A 22,030-nucleotide genomic window follows, 5' to 3' on the forward strand; every position below is an offset into this window, starting at 1 on the left:
CAGTTAAAACTGAGGGTTTTTTCCACTTTTATTAATTCGTTTAAAATTAATAATTACAAACCTATTACATATTAACATAAATAATATATTTTTATTTAAAAAAAAAAAACACTATCTTCCCAACAAAGAGACTTTATTGAGAAGAGCAGCAAAATTTCTTATTTTTGCAAATCACTTCAATGTCTGACTGGGCATAGGCGGGATTCTCTTATTTGCTATGTACTCAGTCTGTTAACGTAATGCTCTCCTGACCACAGTATATGAAGGGAAAACAATCCATCCTCATACAAACATGTAGTTGCATCTCTACAATCTTCAAATAACCGTCAATATTTTTTGATATTACACCAAAACTCAACAAGTGGTATGATCTCAAAGGTTATTTGCAGCGTAGAGTCTGAAACCATTTCAAGGCTCTTTTCATACTGTTACGTTAAAATCTGGTGCTCCACCTTGTGTTTTCAGGGGGGCTAGTGGGCCTGCATATGATTTCGTGACACTGTACCCTGGTCACGTTGGGGAAGACTGGTTCACAAAGTTATGCAGACCTTGAAAACGCTGATGCACTTCCTGCTGCGACATCAAACAGCCACTTGCATCGATGTCACACTCATCATCAGAAACTGCTGTGAGCAGTGAGAATAGGCTCAAATCATCACTATCAAGAGTAAGAGAGCAAGCTCTACACACACTGACAAGAGAGGACAATTGAAACAATGTTTGGTCACTAAATTGTTCAACTTATTAGATTAAAGTCAAATTCCTAGAAAAACACAGCTCTCCAAAACCAACTCACGAAGGCATCGAAAACATGAAAATTTCCACAACCATTTAAAAAAAACAAATCAGGGATCCCTGGGTGGCGCAGCGGTTTGGCGCCTGCCTTTGGCCCAGGGCGCAATCCTGGAGACCCGGGATCGAATCCCATATCAGGCTCCCAGTGCATGGAGCCTGCTTCTCCCTCTGCCTGTGTCTCTGCCTCTCTCTCTCTCTCTGTGACTATCATAAATAAATAAAAATTTAAAAAAATAAAAAATAAAAAATAAATAAATAAAAAAAACAAATCATAATCAAGAGCTGTTCCACAGAAATAACTCTAGACCCTGATGAATAACTAGAAAGTTCTACAAATCTTACTGAAAGCCAGAGAATAAAAAAATAGAAAACCTTCCCCAAATGTGCATTTTTTAATGCTAGCATAACCTTGGTATTAAAACTCAATAAAAAAAGTACAAGGAAAAACATATACATATAGTTCATTCTCATTAAGAACACAGATTTAAGAAAATCATAAGCAAACCCCAAACCTAGCAATGCATAAAAAGCATAAGTCACAATTCCCACATTGGGTTTTACTTGAAATATAAAATAGGTTTGACCATTAAAAACAGTATATGGGGGATCCCTGGGTGGCGCAGCGGTTTGGCGCCTGCCTTGGGCCCAGGGCGCGATCCTGGAGACCCGGGATCGAATCCCACGTCGGGCTCCCGGTGCATGGAGCCTGCTTCTCCCTCTGCCTGTGTCTCTGCCTCTCTCTCTCTCTATCATAAATAAATAAAAATAAAATAAAAATAAAAAATAAAAATAAAAACAGTATATGGGAGGCAACTGGTGGCTCAGTGGGTTGAGTGCCTTTAGCTCAGGTCATGATCCCAAGGTCCCTGGGATCAAGTCCCACATTGGGCTTTCTGCTCAGCAGGGTATCTCTTCTCCCTCTCCCTCTGCCTACTACTCCCCCACTCGTGTGCACTCTCTCTCAAATAAATAAATAAAATCTTAAAAAATAAATAAAAATAAAAACTGCGCGTCTGTGTGTGCATGCATACACATGCATTCACATTTCACTACAAGAGAAAGGAGAAAAAACGTAATCATCTCAGTAGATGCAGAATAAATATTTAATAAAATTCAACAACCATTCATTATAAAAACAACTCTTCAGCAAGAAGAGGAAAATTCCTTAATCTGATAAAAAATTATAGCAAAAATCACATTTAATAGTTAAAGGTGGAAAGCTCCCTCTGTGAGATGAGAAGCAAACTAACAACGCCCCCACTTCTACTCAACACCAGTCCTGGTCAATGGAATACAAGTAAAAACAGAAAAGGAAAACTATAAGGATTGGAACAAAAAAAAACCAAACCTGTCATTACTTGCAGAAGACTATGATGCTTACAGAAATCCAAAAAAAACATGTGGATAAATATTAAATAAGAGTGTTTAGCTGCTGGATACTAAATCAGTATGCAGTAAAATCAACTGCATTCCTGTGCAACAGAACAAAATAAAATGTCTAAGATACCATCAAAATAGCATTTAAAAACTCAAATATCTGGGAATAAATTCAACAAAAGTTACAAAAGACTTCTACATGGACAATTAGAAAACTTAACATTGAAATATGTTGTTCTCTACTCAAATGATGTATGGTCCTACAGATTTTATTAAACCACAATCAAAATTGCAATATGTTCTTCTGACTCAGAACTGGTGTCAGACTGGTGGCTCAGTTGGCTGAACATCCAACTCTTAGTTTCAGCTCAAGTCATGCTCCCTGGGTAGCAAGATCGAGTTCCACGCTGGGCTCCACCCTGAGCACAAAGTCTGCTTGAGATTCTCTCCCTCTGCCCTTCCTCCCACTCCCATGCACCAGCACACATGCACTCTTTCTCTCTCACTCTAAAATAAATGAAAAAAAAACATTTAAAAACCAAAAAATCATAACAGTCCTTTTGCCCCTCTGTAGAATTTGACCAACTGATTCTAAAATTTACATGGAAATGTAAAGAGACAAGATACTCTTGAGAGGGGATCAGGAAGGGACAATTTGCTTGTTCAGATTACATGAAGCCACAGAGAGATTACATGAAGCCACAGAGAGTGTGTGATGCTGGCACAGAAACAAATCGGTCCCTAAGCCAGCAGAGAGGGGCCAGAATCAGACCCAAGCAAATACAGGACTTGGTTAATAGCAAAGACATCACTGCAGAGAAGTAACGATAATCCTTTACAATAAAAGAAATGCTAGGACTTTCTCATATATTCATATTCACATGAAACTGGACCCCTGCCTCACACCATATGTAAAAACCAATACAAAGTAGGCAATAGTTTCATAAGATAAATGGTCATCCAAGTTGCACACTTTAGAGTGAAAAGGGATGCCATGAATAATTATGCCAGGACAGCAGGTATGAACCAGGAGTGCCCTCAGCACTCTGGTACGTAGGTCACTCTAGCTATGAATCTAAATACAAACAGCAAAACTATAAAGCTTTAGTATTATGTTACAGGACAAAGTTGTGACCGCAGGGTAGAAAAAGACTTAAACACAAGCATGAACCGTGGGAGATACAATCACACATTCAACTACAACATAAATAAGCATCCCTGTTTATCCAAAGAGTCCATAAAAATATTAAAAACTTACAGAGTCGGAAAAGAAATGTGGCATACATCAAACACATCTAAAAAGGACTTAATCTAGAATAATATAAAGAACATCTACAAATCAATAAGAAACAACCTAACAGAAAAAATGGGCAAAAACCCTGAACAGCCATTTCACAGAGAGGCTAACCAAACGGCCAGTAATTCTATGAAAAGGGATTTGATTTCATTTGCCATGAAAGGAATGAAAATGAAAATCACAACAAAATACAAGCCAACAAGAACATCCAAGTGAAAACAACAGTGTTGGCCAGAATACAGAGCAACCCGAACACACACACACACCGATGGCAGAATGAACAATCCCTTTGAAAGGCCATTTGGCAGTATCGTCTAGAACTGAGCCTGTTATACCCTAGTAGCCTGCAATTCTACCCCTAGGCATCCTCCTCCCCCTGAAGAGAGTCCATGCATACGCTAACCAAAAGACATACACAAAAATGTTTATAGCAGCACTGTTCTTAATATACAAAAACTGCATCAACCTAAATATTTCAACCCCTGTGGGATGAATGAGTAAACTGCAGTCCCTTTGGTGGTGCGCACACCTCAGCAACAGGATGAATAAGCAACTACTGCTACACAACAGCAGATTCTCCGCAGGTGCTCCACACGCAAGCTCTGACACACGGCCGGCAACAGTGCCAGCGTCACTTTCTGGGTATTCATTTCATTCTACATTTGTTTGATGCATCTTTGCGCATACAGAGCACGTTCTTGAAAACTTATAAAGGTTAAAGAAAACACAGATAAAGTGATACACAACTGGCTCATGTTTTTACCCCCAAGAAACATTTTCTAAAGTCCAGTTACAACACATTCCGTCCCCTAATGGGGGAAGGAGGCCTTTCTCACCATCAGGAATGTTAATACCTAGTCAGAGGGATGTGAGCCACTATAATACACAGCATAAAGTGATAAGGCCCGTAAGAGACACAGAATTTAGCAGAGGAAAAATCAGACATTTGAGCTAGATCTTTAAAAAGCTGGAAGTATCTAGGTTCTCAATTTTGGGACAGACCTTTCATCTGTTCCCTGAGCCTGGCTTGTGTGAAAGGGGGATAGAAGTCACCTCGGGGCTGCTCTCCTGTATTTACCCAGGGGCTTGAACCACGATCCTTGAAGGCTAATGGGGACACTGATATCTCACAAAGCAGACACAGCAGCTTGATCACAGTGACTGACTCTATAGAAACATAAAAGAGGGCCCATATGCTACACTTGTCCAAGCCTTCCTACAGTTCTTTCTTTCTCCTTTTAATTTTTTAATTCTTACTTTCTTTAAAAGAAAACTTCAGTGCAGACTTTTGGCCATAAAGAGTGTAGAATGAAAACAGACATCCACGTCTTGGAAGGTAACGCTTCCCAATTTGTCACCTGTGATCACCACGTGGCTACCACAGAAGGGAGCCAGTGCAGGTTAGGAGCCATCCAACCAGCTCCCCTAGTCTCAATTTAGCAAAATCTATGACAACTCAAGCACAGATTTTTGTCTCCCAGGCTCAATTTCAGAGAAAAATAGGCCCGTATAAAACTAGCATCTGTAGGACAGATCAGAATGGGCTGAGGCAGGACTTAACATATGACTTCCCAGTTGAACCAAACAATTAAATCTGTGCCAGCACCTGCGGATTGATGCCCTCACAGATTCTCAGCACCCTGCCTCTCAGCCCCTCCATCTGCCTGGCTGCTCAGCACCTCTGACAGACTGCAAACAACATTATGATGTATGCTGGAAATGTTAGCTCACAACCATAGCTAAGAACTCCAAACACTTCAAAACAATATATAACACACTGGACTGAAGGATTCTGAGCAGACCTGCGTCAATGGCTAGGTTGTAAAAGAAGGCAGATTTAGAATGCATATTATTCATAAATACTGCAATGTTTGAACTTCCAGTCACTATACAATTTAATAGGCATTCAAATATTTTAAGACATAATCCAAAAATAATTTCTAGGTTAAGTAAATCTCCAGGTTCCTCTTCACAATTAGATCGCATAAAATGTCTCATTTTTAAACTACATGCATATAGCCCTAAATAAAATTCACTCTGAGAACACCATTGTCCTTAAACTATATAATTCTTTGAGAGGCATAAACTTGGGTGTTAGTAGTAATGTGCACAAATGATATCAAAAGCACCCCCAGAGATGTGTGCTGCATTCTGAGGCTCTGGACGCCTTAGAATGCAAAGGGAAAAAATAATACACTAGAGCCCTGGAACAATAACAAGACATTATAAAGCTAAGAACAGTGTTATATAATTTGGGTTTAATTCAATTTCCAATTGACCCTCTTACCCAGCTTTCTGTAACTATTCACACAAAAGCAAATTCTCATTCTTTTTTGGGAAAGTGTAAAGGAGCTGGGAGAAAGAATACAAAATCCAATGAGGCCAGCTCATGCTCCCTCTATATTTTACGAATTCATATAAATAATATGTGGCTCATTTTAAATGTCTGAACTTTGGTAGCATCTTGTCAGTAAATATTCAACACATTGGAGATCATTTATTTTAATAAAGTTCCATGACTCACCAGCAACCAAAGACTTGATTTTAATTCAAAGTTCAAAACATAATTCCCATTTTCTCATAATAAAAAATCTTTCTAAATAAATAATAGATCAAAGTAGCAGCACAGTGATGGCATCTACATCCCAATATCCTTCAGCCAGTGGTCCTTGGAAAAGGGAGAAGTCACGAAATGGAGAAGGAAAGACAGGCAGAAAATGAGACTTTCTATCACTTGTGTCACTGTACTAAGGTCAGGGGCGCCTGGCAGAAAAGGCACACTCCTCCCAGACTCGCCACATACAGGGTTAGACAGGGTCCTGTGGGAACCCTCAGCTCCATGTAGGCAGGAGAACACCACAGTGCTTCTCCCACAAGGATCCCACTCATCTTGAAAGGCAGTTATTTAAGAGTCACCCTACAAAGTTCAAATGTTTATGTTTTTACATATTTTTTTCTAGTTCCCAGGAGTTCTGACCTTAAAAGCTCAAAGAAAAATGCAGCACTCCACAACGCTTCTCAGAACCCCCAGGTGAGTAGTTTCTCTGTTGCTCTCAGTAAAATCCCAACGAACAAAAAATAAAGTTCATTAAAGTGCAATTCAGGATGCTAATTTATTCCCCTTTATAACTCAGAAAGAACACTGCATTCAGAACAAAAAAAGTTAAAGATGTAAAAATGTGGGTCTGCCTGGATCCACCCAACCTGGCAGGAACGGCAACAGCCTCCAGGTAGCCTTCTCTCCGGGCTCAGCAGCTACAGGAGCCTAACTCTCCGCAGAAAGAGCCCCTGTTCATTTATGTGTCTACTTAGCTGAGCCACAGCACCCAGAAGTGTGGTCCAGCATTCTCCTGTGAGGGTGGCTCTGGGAGAGATAAACATTTAATACGGTGGATCCTGAGGAAAGAGATGCCCTCCACAGTGTGGTGGGCCTCATCCAATCAGCTGAAGTCTGACTACAAAACTGACCTTCCCCAGGCTAAAGAGGTCTCTGGGCTTGAATTAACATTGGTTCCTGGGTCCACCAGCCTGCTGACCTGCCCCAAGGGTGTGGACTTGCCAGCCTCGATAACCACATGAGCCAAACACACAGAGCCTACTGGTTCTACTTCTCTAGAGAACCCTGCCTTATCCATCCCTGCCCCCAAATGAGTCAGGGCCACGTTCCAGAACGGTTATGAGTAAAAGGAATGGAACCACATACTCTCCACTGGTCTGAGTCAACAGGCAGCTGTACCCAGCCATGAAGGTCCAAGAGGGCAGAGGAGCCAGGGAAGAGTGAACAGCACATCCTCAGAACAAAGAAAACGTCCTCTCTGGCCACTGCCTTCAATGAAATGGATGCCCAGGCAAATACCTAAGTCTCTGCACAACACGGACTAACACAGCACAAACCAAATGTCTTCTGTGTGCCCACGACCAGTGACAAGCTGGAAATCGTGTGGGTGTGAACATCAGGAGGAGACCCAATCCCAACACCTTGGTTTCTGTTACACGGTATCTTCCCTCTGAGGGACACCTAATTACTCTCCTGTGTCACTTCGACTCAGACTGAGGCGGCCAATATTAGCACTGTGGTCACAGACAAAGGCTCTGAAGGACGGGGAAGCCGGTGATGGAGCTCGGCCGGAGGACTCCTCCCAGGCACGGAGTGTGATGTGCCCCAGAAAGAAGCAGTGAGCTTGCACAGTCAGTTGTTGTTTTATTGGCAGATGCTCCAACAGGAATTCAAATTATATGTGAAGCTAAAATTTCTGATACATTTTCTAATGAAAAGTGTCAGGATTTAAAACAACCCTTGGGATCCCCGGATGGCTCAACAGTTTGGTGCTTGCCTTTGGCCCAGGGTGTGATCCTGGAGTCCCTAGATGGAGTCCCATATTGGGCTCCCTGCAGGGAGCCTGCTTCTCCCTCTACCTGTGTCTCTGCCTCTCTCTCTCTCTGTGTGTGTGTGTGTGTCTCTCATGAATGAATGAATAAATAAATAAATAATCTAAAAAATTAAAATAAAATAAAACAACCCGTGTGCCCTGCTGCCATCTTCACAATCAACGTGTGTGCCAGCTATGCGTGCACATGTGGGCACTCAGAGGCGCAGTCTCTGCGGTTTAGAGCTACGGAGACTCTGCATCCATCCGGCATCCCCCTGGGACGTACCGGCTCTGCCTCCTTAGACCTTCACATCAGTCACAGGAAACAGGTATCAATATCCTACTTGTGGGGAAAGGATTCTCGAAGCGATGAAAGAATCAATCAGTCTGAGGCCACAAAGCCAAGAACCAGCGGGCTGTGCTCTGCACTCAGATCCACCTGGCGACCCTTCTTCACCACGTGAAGCATCCTCCCAGCAACACAGAAACCCTCACGTCCCAGGCCATCTAATTACTCCCGGAACCTTTCCAACACAAGTGAGATGACAAAGCTGGCTGTCCAACTGGGGAAGGATTCTGAGGCACTGGCCGTGGGCTCTGTCCCCAGCGGCCCCTCAGGAGCTGCAGGCCACTCTGCTCCCTTGCAAATGCCCAGCAGCCCTTCTGGGGCTAGAAGGGGGACCAGCCACATCCCTCCTTGGCCTTCTGTCCCCTATTCCATCCCCACACTTTCCAGCTCTCCTTAGGAGGGCCTCCGCTTCCAGGGGCTGTTTCCCAAGACTACTCAGGCTCTTAGCCACTTGCCTGCAGCCGCCCCATATCTGGTCTGTTCTGTGAATGTGTCTCAGAATAGAGCATCCAGAAGTAAATAAGATACTCCATATGCAGTCTCAAGTGCCTAAGTGACAGGCATGCAGGAGCCCATGAACGGAGATCTATACAGCAGTCAAACATCCCTAGGTCGTCTTTGCACGTGGATTACTACACGTTCATCCGTATTGGCACAACTGGTGGAATAAATAGAAACAGAGAAACAGAAGGAAAGGAAGGGAAGGAAGAAGGCAGGAGGGAGAGCAGGAGGGAAGGAGCCAAACACAGGACTCACAATGTGTCCCGACCTACCCGGCCACACTCCACCAGCACCTTGTCCTTGCACGACTGTGTTCAATCCCGATGCTGTCAACCACATTACCACCTGTCCTTCCCGGATTTGTATCATCAGCAAACCTGGTAAACACACTTTCCAAATCTTCATCCAAAGAGCTGACAGAAATGTTTATAGGCCAGGGTCAACACCCAAGCAATGAGCTATATCCCCCTAGGCTGCATGAAAGGCACAGAACCACCCCAGAGCACGGGCAGCACGGAGCCACCCACAAGCGATGCCCGGCAGGCACCTGTCTCTCTGTCTTACTCAACGGGGGCAGAGGGCACAGACGATAGCAGGAGGGGCACAGCCAGCCCATAAACATGTAAACATGTTCAACTGTACCAGCAATCGAAAAGTGCAATTGAAAAAGAATGCCCAGGTACCTACTTAATTGCAAACACGTGTTTGGTGGCAATGCCGAGGGTTGGCAACAGTACTGGGAAAGAGGCATCCAGGCCCACCAGAGGGGTGTATAAAAGCCTCAAATCTGTGTCTTCTGAGTTCTGGTGCTTCCACAATGGCCCTCCCAGGCTAGCCAATTCCTCAATGTAGTCAACAACAGCCTTTCCAGTGGGAACCAACCCGAGAGGTCTCAGAATCCACTCTGGTGTGACCTCCTTCACCAGGCTCTCAGCTCTGGGCCGCTATCCCCCTGCCCTAATTGCCCCAGGACCAGGCAGGCGCCTGACTGACAGCTGCAGGCAGCCCCTGAGCCCCAGGGCCTAGGGAGGTTATTCAAACCAGCCAACCATCAAGCTGCTTACCCTGCCTGCCTGTGCCTCCCAAAAGAAACCCTAGTAAACGCCCTCACCCACCCACCATTCCCCTCCAACCTCTGCCACCTGGACCCCAGGGCTCCCCCACAGGCCTCCTGTGGCAGGGCTCACCCCCTTCCCTTGGCAACTGTAATGAAACTACCTTTTCAATGGTTGATTGTCTCCTGATCTGCTAGCCCGACTGCACCTTAAATTTTCTACCAAAACAATATTAAAACACATTCATGAAAGCAATTTTGCAAACTATGTCAGTACCCCTAATATGCTCATATCCAGGGTGCATGACTTCTAGAAATCTAAACTAGAAAAACCACCAGAAATCAGGACAAAGATTTACCTACAGAGATCCTCATTGTAACGTTACTTACAATGTTGAAAAGTCAGAAACAGCCTAAATATCTAACAGAAGAAAGGTGCTTATAAAAAGTATAGGTACATCCCAGTAACTGTAAACTTTGATATTAAATAACTTTAAGTTACTATGAAACCGCTAAAAATCCAGTTTTTAAAGAATGTGTAAATGATAAGGGTAATACACACATGTGGATTTTAAGTGAAAAAAGCAGGACACAAAACAGTCTCTAAAATATGATCTCAATTCTTATGCAAAAAAGGGGTAGGGGAGAGAAATATGTGTGTGTGATTCTGGAGAAATTCTCCCGGAAAAGGAAATAAACTCAGCAAACACAGCCTGCCCCTAAGGAAGCTACGTGCACATCAAGTGATCGATTCTATTCTAAACATTTACAAGTCGACTACTTTACAATTCTGGTTATCCTTCTAAAATACAGAAAATATCCTTCCAAAATAGCCAATTACAGATGCAAAGCTGTGGGTTCTCTTCCCGGGGGAAGATACAATCTTGGAATGAACAACCACGGACAGAAATAGAGTGAACAACCTAAGAACTTTACACAAGTGTACTGAGATGCTCTTGATTCTAGTAACACAGTTTACAACAAAGACTGAACATAGATTACAGACCTCTTTGAAATACCTTAATTTTCTTTGTGACCCGAAAACAACTCAAGGGCAAGGCTGGCAGGCTCACTTCTGGTGTCCTCACGTGGGGTTGGGCTCTGACTCTCCACCCGCCACCCCCACTTTGGAGAAAAGACTAGATCTTCGTCCCCCCACCCCATCCATGGTGACCCTGTGTTTGCAGGGCTCTCATCAGACCCATGCCATCTGTGCTGGGGTGGCGACTTGAAGGGGTCCCAAAGTTCTCTCAAAGCCCCTCATTTGGGGAAGCCTATGTAGACAATGATGCAAGATTCTACATAGGAATAACAACACCTGAGTGAGACAGATAAAGGGCAGCTCCTTGTTTACAAAGCAAACCCTCTGCTGCCTCCTGGCCTCTGCCTAGGGATGCAAGCACCAGGGCTGCGGGCCTGACTGCTCCTCTCCCAGGGGGCTTTCTCGGGGCTCCGCCACTGGGGACACTAGAGGGACATGACTAGGTGACAGGAGGAAGCCTGGGTCCTTTCTGCTTACACCCCTCAGGAGGCCTCACTGCACACCCCGCAGAGGGGCCAGCATCCTGCATCCTTACTTCAGTGGCCTGAGCCCCCAACTCCTGGGCCCCTCTTCAAATCCTCTAGTTTTAGTATCTCCAACCCCTACCTTATTCCCCAGCTCTCAGGTTGCTGGCTGCCTCCTGTAACTAATACCTGGAGGCTCTGTTTGCTCTTTCAACTCCTCAGAAACCAATGCCCTATGGAAACCCCCTCTGTCGCAATAGCTGGGATGTGTTCTGGTTCCTTTACTGGATCCTGATTCATACCCCTTCATGTCAAAGAGAGAGGATGCATACAATCACATTAGGGCAATAGAAACCGGGGAGAGTACTGAGTCAGCCCTGTCACCTGGATCAAAACCTAGGACTGGAAGATGTCCCCTGTCTTTCCCCAGCTTACCCCCTGACTTGGGAGACAGTCAGGCCTGAGTTCCCAGGACCTTGTGCAAATTACTTCACCTCTTGCCCCCTCAATTCCCTCCTCTGGGGGCACCTGGGTGGGTCAGTGATTGGGTGCCTACCTTCAGCTCAGGTCGTGATCCTGGGGTCCTGGGATAGAGTCCCACATAGGGCTCCCCACAGGGAGCCTGCTTCTCCCTCTGCCTGTGTCTCTGTGCCTCTCTGTGTTTCTCATGAATAAATAAATAAAATCTTTTTTAAAAAAAAAATCCGTCCTCTGTAAACTCAGGATAAAAACTACGTCTACACCACAGGTGAGTACTCTGATGGCATCACCCCACCATCAGTGCCCACAAAAGACTCTGCTCTAGGTCACACAGCCCAACCCTAACTGAACCTCCTCTGCTGAGATCGCCCTTGACTCCCTTCACAATCCTGGCCAAACACCTTGAATAAATTCCAACTTATGTACATTCTTTCTAAAGATAATGCTTATTTTAAAAAAACAAAAACAAAAACAGCTTATAAACAGGAACGCCATCCCCTCCCTCATTCTGGGCATTGCACTCTATTAATGTACCCAGAAGATGACACTCAAGCTTTGATTCGTTTGTTTTTGGCAGCACATCATGGTGTTAAGCCACGTTTTGCCTTCAATAACTAAAACACCTAAATGTTTTCAGATGCATGAATGGTGTTCAAATTGACGGTTTTGTCATTAAGTGTACACATCTTCTCAATGATGAATGAAAACCACTCTAGATTTCAGCGATTCGTCCAGCCCCTCTGGTGAGCCCTGAAGCTCCAGGGCCCCTCTGAGAACGGCACCAGAGACAGACAGACATGCTCCCGGAACACAGCACATAGGAAAGCACGGCCTTCACACACGGCCACCAGGTCTGCACATTGGCTATGTCTCTACCAGCTGCACCACCTGAAGCCAGTTCCCTTCCTGCTCCATGCTTCATGTGCCTCATCCGTATCCACCTCATTGGGTTATTGGGAGGATCAGAGGATTTAATATACATAAAGCACTTAAATTGTGCATCGCACACACTAGGTGCACAGAAACTTACCTAGAAAGAGAGCCATCACCAACAACACCATTTCCACTGACATTTGGACAAGTTTTCTCACACTAAAGCTCATAGACAAAGTTTAAAAATTGAGACAGGGTACCGCATGATGGTAATGGATCCCAGGGGGCCAGGACTGACAGAAGGGACTTCCTGATGACATAATTCCCTAGTCACATCCCATACTGTGTTCTTATCTGTGACTTGATGAAAGGTTCAGAATGTCTGCTCATCCCATTCTTTTTTGTTCGTTTAAGGTAAATTTATTTGAGAGAGAGTGCACGAGCAGGGGGCAGGGAGAGAGAGAATCTCCAGCAGACTCTCAGCTGAGGGCGGAGCCTGACACAGGACTCCATCTCACAACCCTGATGTCACGACCTCAGTTGAATCCAAGCGTCAGATGCCCAGGCGACTGAGCCAACCAGGCACTGCCCCCCCCACCCCCCCTTGCTCATTCAATTCTTAAATGGCATAGCTGGAAAGGAGTGTAAGTAAGCTGGCTAAAAGAATCAGGCATCTTTTGATTTAGTCTTTTTTTTTTTTTAAGACCAAAGTAACTAAATCAAATGAGATAAAACTGAAGATTAAATTATTGGTTCTCAGGCAGCTCCGGTGGCACAGCGGTTTAGTGCCGCCTGCAGCCCAGGGTATGATCCTGGAGACCCTGGATTGAGTCCCACGTCGGGCTCCCTGCTTGGAGCCTGCTTCTCCCTCTGCCTGTGTCTCTGCCTCCCATTCTCTCTCTGGGTCTCTATGAATAAATAAATAAAATCTTAAGTTAATTAATTAATTAATTAATTCTTGGTTTTCGTGCAGCCCAGGTGGCTCAGCAGTTTAGCACCGCTTTCAGCCTAGGGCCTGATCCTGGGGGCCTGGGATCGAGTCCTGCGTCGGTTCCCAGCCTGGCGCCTGTTTCTCCCTCTGCCTGTGTCTCTGCCTCTCTCTCTCTCTCTCTCTATGTCTATCATAAATAAATAAAAAATCTTTGGAAAAAAAATCTGTGACTATTTATATTCAAATTAATGCACTATAAATTTTGAACTCAAATATCTTATTAACCTCATTTTAATTCATTAACTCAGTAAATTTAGCTTTTTTGTACTTCTAATTTAGTAAAAGGACTATTTCACACATTTTACTGTTAATGCTTAACTAGCAATCTTTTTCTCCCTTCTTATGCATCTGTGTCTTACTGAACTATTTTGTATCACTTGTTTGATTAATAAATGACAAATAAAGGGGCCCATAAGCACTGGAAATATTTAATAGGATGCAGGAAGCAACTAAGCAGATGAGGACCTCCACACCCCGCGATAAGGGCAGGGCTCCCCAGGCCTAGCCTCATGATGCTGGGTGGCAGGGCAGTAGCAGGCAAGGAAGAGACCACCTCGGTCAAATATTTTGCTTTCTTTTGACAAGCAACCTCCTTAAACGCGTCGAGGAGTCTTCAAGACAGTAAGAAACTGCAAGATCCGAATCTAAGGGAGCAGGGACTCCAAGGCAACAGCAGACCCCAGGGCATCTGCAGGTGAGGGGAAGGGAAATTGGGGAGCCCAGAGCATGAAGACTAAGGCAAGATTTCCCTGTAAGCTCGGACCCCACAGGCTGTGCTCTCAGGGCAGGGAGGTATAGCAGGCACCACCCCTCCTCCTACCCAAGCACCCCTGGGCACTTGGCGATGACAGGGCCAGGAAAGGAACAAAAGGTGGCCCTGTGGACACACAGCCACAGGTGGCCTTCATGCACTTCTTACACAGCTGAACTGAGTTATACTTCAGATGTCATACACCGAGGGTTTTGGTTAGGGCATTTGCCACTGTCACCAGCATCTAATCTCAGAGCATTCCCATCACTCCATAAAGAACTGTGGTGCCCATCTGAAGTCACTCTCCATCTCCCATCCCCGACCATAGCCAAATCTGGACATTTTACACAAAATCCAACAACGTGTCATTTTCTGTGTCCTCCGTGCGAGTTTACAAACTGGGCTTCTAGCTGTAGGTGGCCCAGGGGAGCTCAGTCCATGAACACAGCTTACCATCATCCCAGACTGAACGAACAGTCTGCAAAACAAACAAGAGCCCAGCCTGGGGGAAGGCACCTTCATCCTGAGCCCATCCCTGCAAATCACTTCCCAAGGCAAAAGCAGTAAGTAACAAAAAATAACAAAGCACCACACAAAATAAACGCACTACCAGAGGCAATGATTAACATAAACAACAAAACAGAAGACTTCTGGAATACCAGACAAATAATAAAAAGCCATCCTTATAAATTCAAATGAACTAAAAGGCAAATTAAAAATAACTACAAAAGGGAAATTTTTTAAAGTGATCTAGTAGTAAACCAAAGTTCTAAAAAGTGAAAATGACAAAAAACAAACAATATTAAGAACTCAGTAGATTGAGTGGATGAAACAGAATACAGAATGAGGGAAGATTCAGTAGATGACTAATAGCACAGTCGTAGCTTCAGAGAGATCGCCTGAACTGGGTAAGAAGAAACTGCCCTGCCCACAATGCAGCACAAAAGGACAAAACAGAAATGGAAGAGAAACATAGAAAAGAGAGTGAACACGTATCTAATTAGTTTCCGAAACAGTGTGGGGATGGGCGCCTCCCAGGTGCTGCAAGGGACCCTCATCCTCGAACTCTGTGCCCAAGGAAAGCAAACTGAAAGAATCAGGAATCAGTAAAGACATTTCCCATCAGTAGACACTTGTGATGGGAAATTCAAAAATCTTTCTTATTAAAATAAAAGTGATCCCATATAAAAGGTATAAGATGCAAAAAGGAATGAAGAACAAAGTGTCACAAATATGTGCATGAACCTGAAAGTACGCTGACTGAATAATACGAGAATACTAAAAATTACTCATGGTGGGGCGCCTGGGTGGCTCAGTCAGTTAAGCGTCTGCCTTAGGCTCAGGTAATGAATCCAGGGTCCTAGGATCAAGCCCCGTGGCAGGCTCCCTGCTTAGTGAGGAGTCTGCTTGTCCCTCTGCCTCTCCCCCAGCTTGTGCTCTCTCTCTGGCTCTTTCTCAGATAAATAAATGAAATCTTAAAATAAAATAATAAATAATAAATAAAATAATAAAATAAAATAAAATAAAAAACAGTGTAGGCAGGAAAAATATATATATATATGTATATATGTATGTATATATATGAATGACGGCATATTTAAGCCCAAATAAAGGTAAATAGACTAAATGTTCCAATTAAAAGACAAAAGTTGTCAAACTAGATTTTTTTTTTACTCTATCTACAAGCTGTTTACAAGAAACATGAAAAACATAAGGAGGATACGGAAAGGATGATGTAAATAAAGAGATAGGAAAATAATCAGTGAAAATACCAAACCAGAGAAGACTGGTGTGACCACATTAATGAGACACCACAGACCTACAGCACAAAGCTTTATAAGGGGACAGCTGGGGACAGAGAATGACTCTGTCACAGCATAGACTCCGGTGCTCAAGGAAGACAGTTTCAGAGATGGATGACATAATAACATCGCCTCTAAATATAAACAAACCATGAACGGAAAGAACCATAAAGAGAACAAGACACATTTACAAACATGGTCAGAGGATTTAATACAGCTCCCGCTGTTACTGATAGAAGTCAGAGAAGTCGGTGAAGATGAACACCAGAAACAAGATATCTGACTCAATGCACACAAACAGGATGTGGCACCAACAACTGTAGGTAAACCATATGTCCAAGCACACAAGGAGCATTTATAGACTGACCAATACAAGTTTTTAAGGCAAAGTTCAACAAATTTCAAGGGACTAAAATTCAGAATGCATAGGCACACACATGAAGAGTTGTGCAAGTCAATGACCCCACAACACCAGGGGGCGCCACACATAGGTCAGTGGGGTAAAGGGCTCCCTACAGACATGCAGTACACCCATTACTTCATTGATGGAGTCATACGGACATTCTCTGCTCAAAATGCAACTAAGTAAGAAATCAAACATCAATCCTAGGAAAATTCCTCTATGTTTAAAAATCACAAGGCACACTTCCGAAAGCTAATAATGAAGTCAAGATGAAATTCAGAAAATAATTTGAACTGAACAATAATAAAAATACTAAATATCAAAACTCACTGAATGCAACTAATAAGCATTTAATTTATACATTTATATAATTCATAATCTAAATTTTTATAATTATATGCCTCTGTTAGAAAAGACAAATGAGGGGATCCCTAGGTGGCGCAGCGGTTTGGCGCCTGCCTTTGGCCCAGGGCGCGATCCTGGAGACCCGGGATCGAATCCCACGTCGGGCTCCCGGTGTATGGAGCCTGCTTCTCCCTCTGCCTGTGTCTCTGCCTCTCTCTCTCTCTCTCTCTCTCTCTCTCTGTGTATGACTATCATAAATAAATAATAATAAAAAAAATTAGAAAAGACAAATGACAGGGTGCCTGTGTGGCTCAGTCAGTTAGGCATCTGACTTTGGCTTGGGTCATGATCTCATGTTCCTGGGATCAAGCCTTGCATTGGGCTCTACACTGCTTCTCCCTCTGCCCCTTCCCCTGCTCATGCTCACACTCACTTTCTCTCTCTCAAATAAATTTTTTTAAAAAATGGAAAAGACAAATGACTGGGAATTAATAAGTATCCATCTCAAGAATTTCCCCCTCAGGATGCCTGGGTGGCTGGCTAAGTGGTTGATCACCCACCTTCAGCCCAGGGCGTGATCCTGAAGTCCCAGGATCAAGTCCCACATCGGGTTCCCTGCATGGAGCCTGCTTCTCTCTCGGCCTATGTCTCTGCTTCTCTCTGTGTGTCTCTCATGAATAAATAAATAAACAAATAAATAGTCTTTAAAAAAAAATTCCCCCTCAAGAATGGGGGGGGGGGGCTAGGCAATAAAGTAAATCCAAGGAAATGATCAGATTTAAAAATAAACTGTTACCAAGCAAACTATAGCCTATCAACAAAGCCAAGAGCTGGTTATTTGAAAGACTAATAAAAGTGACAATCCTCTGGCAAAAACAGCGAGAAAGTTGGGGCACGTGGGTGGCTCAGTTGGTTGGTCGCCAGCTCTTGATTTCGGCTCAGGTCATGATCTCAGCTCAGGTCATGATATTGGGGTCCTGGGACTGAGCCCTGCATTGGGCTTTGTGCTCAGCAGGGAGTCTGCCTGAGGATTCTCTCTCCCCCTCTCCCTCTGCCCCTGCTCACATGCATGTGCATGCTCTCCCTCTCTCTCTCAAATAAATAAATAAATAAATAAATCTTTAACAAAAAATAGAAAGAGCAGACATACAAATGCTCGGTGTCAGGAATAAAAAGGGAACATAACCACGATCCAAAGACTTTTAAAAGATCACAGGAAGATACATGAACTTTATGCCCACAAATTTGAAATCTAGATGCAATGGACAATGTCCTCCAAAAAAATGTTAATATAACTTCTCAAAACCGACTTTAGAAAAACAAAACAGAATATCATTTTAAAAGCCTAAATCATGACTTTTAAAAACTCTTTTTACAAAGGAAAAATTAGGATTTTGTGGCTTCACTGGCAGGTCCCACCAAGCGTTAATAGAACAGATACTCCCCATACTGAGGGATCATCTTCTGTGGCTCAAGAGTTTCCATGAAGCCTGAAGTGTCCCCAGAGCCACAAAGGAAGGCAGCACAGGAGGGCTGACTCCTCCAAACACCAGTTCCCTAGATAAATGGGAAAGGCTGGTGCTCGGGGCCAGCTATCCGATCCTGGGGATAGCACCTGAAGCAGGTGAGCCAGTAGGAAGCTGAGGTCTGGCTACTCTGTGTCCACACACCCTGCCTTTGCAAGCCCAGCAGCCTTACACAGGTGTGATGGGAGGAGGTAGGAAGCTGAGTGCGTGCATGGGCCGCAGGACTCCCGATGAGATGGAAGACACCGGGAATGCTGCTTATAAAACAACATACAAAAATAAGTTACCTGCTTATATACTAGAAAAAAAATTTAATACAGCCAAACAATTCAATTCTTAAAAGATGCTATTTAGGAAAGCATCATGATAACATCAAGTACCTGAAAGAAATCCAACAAAAGACGGGCATCACCTCTACAGGGAAAAATATATAACTTTATTTAGGGAAATTAAAGAAGACCTACCTAAGAAATGAAGACATGCCAGGTTCATGGACTGGAGCACTCAGCTTTGTAAAGACAGGAAATCTCCCCAAACTGCAATACAGGCTCAATGCAATCTCCATCAATATCCAACACATTATCTTTCTTTGAACCTGCAAACTAATTCCTCAACTTATAGGAAGAACAACCAAGACATTCTCAAAGAAAACAAGTGCCAGTAAGGAACCTGGGTGGCTCAGTCAGTTGGGTGTCTGCCTTCAGCTCGGGTCATGATCCCAGAGTTCTGTGATCAAGCCTCACATCAGGCTCCCTGCTCTGTGGAAAGCCTGCCTTTCTCTCTCTTTCCCTCTTCCCTTGTGCTCTGTCCCTCTCTGTCAGATAAATAAATAAAATCTTGAAAAGAAGAGAAGAGAAAAGACAACAAGTGTGAGGTCCTCCCTCACACAGTGTTCCACAAAGCCTAGCAATTAAGCAAGGGCTGACTAATAAGAATGAAGAGAAAGCCCCAAACAGACCTACATCGACATGGATGCCTGACACATGACAGAGCCTACAGCTGAGGGAAAGGACAAGCTTCTCAGCAAAATTCACCAGGATGACCAGAAATCCACATGGGAAAAAACAGAAATGGGACCCCTACCTTACACCACACACAAGCATATAAAGACATGCAAGAAAGTCCAAGGCCTTCCCAGGTCAGACAGGAGACCACCCAAGCACTAGGCTTAACGAGAGTGAGGGACCAACAGCACTGAAATCGAGAAGCCAAAAGACTCCACAAAGAACGTTAAGACACACCTCAGAGTGGAAAGGTATTCTTTTTTTTTTTTAATATTTTATTTATTCATGAGACAGTGAGAGAGAGAGAGAGGCAGAGATGCAGGCAAGGGGAGAAGCAGGCTCCACACAGGGAGCCCGATGCAGAACTCGATCCCGGAACTCCAGGATCACGCCCTGGGCGGAAGGCAGGTGCTCAACTGCTGAGCCACCCAGGGATCCCCAGAAAGCTTTCTTGATACACAGCCAAAATACACAAAAGCTCCTAAAGTCAGTAGGAGAAAGATGACAACAGAAAAATAGAAGACCTGAACAGGCTTTTTTTTTTTTAAATAAAGAGAATTTGCAATTACCCTGTACCTGTACGCGCGACTGCACAGCACATCAGAACATTTAAGAATGTTCATTTCACATCATTCAGGAGTGGGATGGGATAAACTGTGACACAGACATGTAATGAGATATTTTACAGAAGTGAAAATGAATTAATTACGCATATTCTGAACAACCAGGGTAAATCTGACAAATGTTAACATTGAGGAAAGCAGCAACACACAAAACATAAATGCAATGCATCATTCATATAAACTTCAAAGTGGCAAAACCAAAGCACGATTTCCAGAGATGCACGCACAGGTAGGAAAATCATAAAGAAAAGTGAAGAAGTGCATCTCACCCAGAAATGGAAGAACAGCAGCTGAGACTTGGAGGGAAGAAGTAACTGTGCTGTGGGCAAAAGACTCATGGACTCCAAAGGGCTACAATGGTCTATTTCCTGACCTGGACAGAGGCTACATGGGTATAGTTTTTATAAATACTGGTTAAATTATAAATAGACATTTTATGCATTTTATCACCTCATAATTTTTTTGAAAGAAAATCAAATTGAATCAGGTGAGGAAAAAAATCTTCTTCAATAAAACAGCTAAATTGGAAAGAGTAATTAGACTGCCCTTCCAAGGCTGTAATGATTATTAACACTGAAAGAGGATTTCTGCAAGTAACTAAACCCTTAAGGTAGCAAGTCACATCCAGCACTCCTAAGACTGCGTGACAAAGTGCCAAATTTAGATTTGTAACACCAAAACAGGAAAGGATTTTATTCTTAAATCCTCTTACATGTTAAACAATTATTTCCATTTCACCCTCTGACCTACCTGGCTTTATAAAGCCCAAATGAAATGCACATGATTCCACCGGGAAAGGCGGAACTCTAAATCTAGGCTTGTAAATTACCTGTCTAGGGATCCTGCAAGCTGAACTCTTACAATCTTTGATCTGTACTATTAATTTGATACACCAATGTAATCTTAAATTTTAATGCCACATTTAAGCTGGAAAGTGAAATGCCACTGGGGGAAAAAATTAGATTCAGTGAAAGAACAACTCTAACACATAACTGTTTATTAACAGTACAGAATCAACTATCAACTAATCTATTTAATAAAAGGTGATATAGTTGTGCAACATTCATCTCTCCAACATATCCTATCTTCCGTGACTCATCTGTGGCTCATCTGTGGTATGATACTGAGGAAGATCTCCACCTCCAGAAAAGATGGAATAACTAATCCCAGACTAGCCCTCCCACCATAGATGACCAGAAAATTGCACAAAACATATAAAACACTTCTTCGGCATCAAACAACATACAGTACAGGAATATGGTTGCTAGAGAAAGAAAGCAAATGAGGTGAGCCCCATAATCACCAAGCTTTCTATGTGGACAGACGGGGCTCCAAGCAGAGCAAAGTAGGATCAGCTGAGGAGAGAGATCAGAGTTCATGGAGGCTGAAAGACCTGGGCCAGATGGCCCAGAGTACCAAATGGAAGATAGCTACACAGAGGTCTCCTCCGTGTAGCTATCTACATGGGGTCCAGAAATCTATATGGCGTCTCTCATGTCCTTGGCGAAGCACTAGGCTGAGCATGCATCAGCAAGACCACAGGAGGCCAAGCAAAGAACAGCTACTGGGTGAGGCTGGCAATCCAAGTTCCAACAAGTCAGAATGAAGAGACCTTAGTAAACATCCAGAACACTCAGCAGAAAGCCCAAAAAGGCCACACCTGAGGCACAGGGTTAACCTAGACCCAGAGCAAAGGCTTCCCTAGTATACTAGGGGTCATCCCATTTTTCCCAGAAAGAGCCAGACAGTAAGTATTTTAGTCTTGCAGGCCTAACACCTCAACTACTCAACTCTGATACTGTAGCATGAAAATAACACAGATGACAAATGCCATGGCGGTATTCCCACACACACTATTTATCAAAACAAGTGGGAGGCCAGATGAGACCTGGGGGCCATAGTTTGCCACCTCCTGATGGGCTAGAAGAGAAGCCTTGAGAATGAAGTTGATACCAAGTCGATTAACTGCCCAACAGAACAAAA

General features: G+C 43.6%; 1 protein-coding gene across 1 annotated transcript in view; it reads right to left on the reverse strand.

Annotated features, from left to right (window-relative positions):
• The window catches only part of RPTOR (regulatory associated protein of MTOR complex 1), a 329,546-nt gene that overhangs the window by 286,475 nt on the left and 21,041 nt on the right, over nucleotides 1-22,030 (reverse strand). The window lies entirely within an intron of this gene.

The sequence above is a fragment of the Vulpes vulpes genome, chromosome 2, assembly GCF_048418805.1.
Source record: "Vulpes vulpes isolate BD-2025 chromosome 2, VulVul3, whole genome shotgun sequence".
NCBI lineage: Eukaryota > Metazoa > Chordata > Mammalia > Carnivora > Canidae > Vulpes > Vulpes vulpes.